The sequence below is a fragment of the Rhagoletis pomonella genome, unplaced genomic scaffold (genome assembly GCF_013731165.1).
Source record: "Rhagoletis pomonella isolate Grant_MI unplaced genomic scaffold, Rhpom_1.0 Rhpom_scaffold_02363, whole genome shotgun sequence".
In the NCBI taxonomy this organism is placed as follows: domain Eukaryota; kingdom Metazoa; phylum Arthropoda; class Insecta; order Diptera; family Tephritidae; genus Rhagoletis; species Rhagoletis pomonella.
The window spans coordinates 13,273-14,931 of NW_023460915.1; positions in this window are offsets into that span (position 1 = coordinate 13,273).

Genomic DNA, 1,659 nt, shown 5'->3' on the forward strand with positions numbered 1-1,659 from the left:
ATTTATTTTTGGAGACTTCTTTTGCGTTTCTTTTTATACAGCAACAAGTGCAATTTACAAAAATTGGCGTCGATTTTTTGAAATTTTATTGCTAACGGTCTCTCGCATTTTATTTGGGAAAAATTGCAAAAATCCGTCACAAAAAAAAAAATCGTAAAAATCAACGGGATTTTTAGCCGTTTGAAACTTGCAATTCGTTAGACTAAAATTGTATGGGCTATGAAACTATGTATATGTATACTTGATTTCATAAAAATCAGCCAACCTATACATATGTATGTATAAATATACGTATTTTAAATTAACGCAGGTGTAAACGCACAGCTCTATGTGCTGCCGAAACCTCTTAAGCTTTAAAATTTTGCAGCAATAATTTGCTTTGTGGCAGCAAATAAATTTCGTTTGCAATATGTCCGTGGTGCCACATGTAGTAGCATTGCAACTTTGTTTTTATTGTGCTTTGGTCGCTGCTGCACGGACGTAACTAACGGTAGATTCTGGCGAAGCAATTGTAGCAATATATCACTCACCCCAACTTCTCATTTATGCTTATTATTGTATGTACATTAGACTGCATCACTCCCCATACAAAAAAAAAATCGGTACTGTTTTTCCATTGGAATTATAAAATCTATTATATTTTAAGAGGTCCACCAAAATATTTCGAAAAAATATTAAGATTTAAGTGAGCTGGACCTATTTGAAAATACCTCCAAAGATGGAGTTTTTTATGAATAAAAATAGTTTCTTGAAGATTTTTTTTAAAAAATTTGCGTAAAAATATTTTTAAAAAATTCAAAAAAAAATTTTAACGGAATCGTAATAATAAGATTTTTGATGCTGTTTTTAACTTTTTTCAAAGATAGTATAAGAAAAAATTGAATAACTGAGCCTAACCTCTCCCGATTTAGACTTGTGAGATATCATTGGAAAGGTATTTTCTCACCCTTTTTATTTCTTTGCTAATAAACTCATTCAAAGGATGAAAGAGAAAGGTAGGATGAACGAATATCATTCAAAGTTGAATTAAGATGTGTTGCTGTTTGAAAAAAAAAAAAATATTGGGACCCGAATGCCTTTTTTCACATAAATAAAAATAGTGGGAAATACCTTTCTACCGAGATACCATAAGTCTAAATCAGAATAGTTTTGGGCCAGTTATTTAAGTTTTTCCTAAATCAATCTTTGAAAAAAGTAAAAAAACAGCATCAAAAATCTCATTATTACGATTCCATTGAAAAGATTTCTAAATATTTTTATGCAGAATTTTTAAGCCTAATTTGTTTTGTCATCTGAGGGCACGTTTTTCAAAAAGTTCTTTAAGAAACTATTTTTATTCATAAAAAACTCCATTTTTGGAGGTATTTTCAAATCGGTCCAGCTCACTTAAATCTTAATATTTTTCCGAAATATTTTGGTGGACGTCTTAGAATATAATAGATTTTGTAATCCCGGTGGAAAAACCGCAACTTTTTTTGGTGATGCAGTCTAATGTACATACATACACACATGTATACTTCCTGTTGAAAGCTAAATTTGTCAGTCATCGTATTGACTTCTATTCGTGTGTAAATATGCGTGTGTGTGTGTGCCTGTCGTATGCACCCATTTATTGATTTTGTGTTGCATCGATCCAGACGTTGTGATATTTGCGTAAAT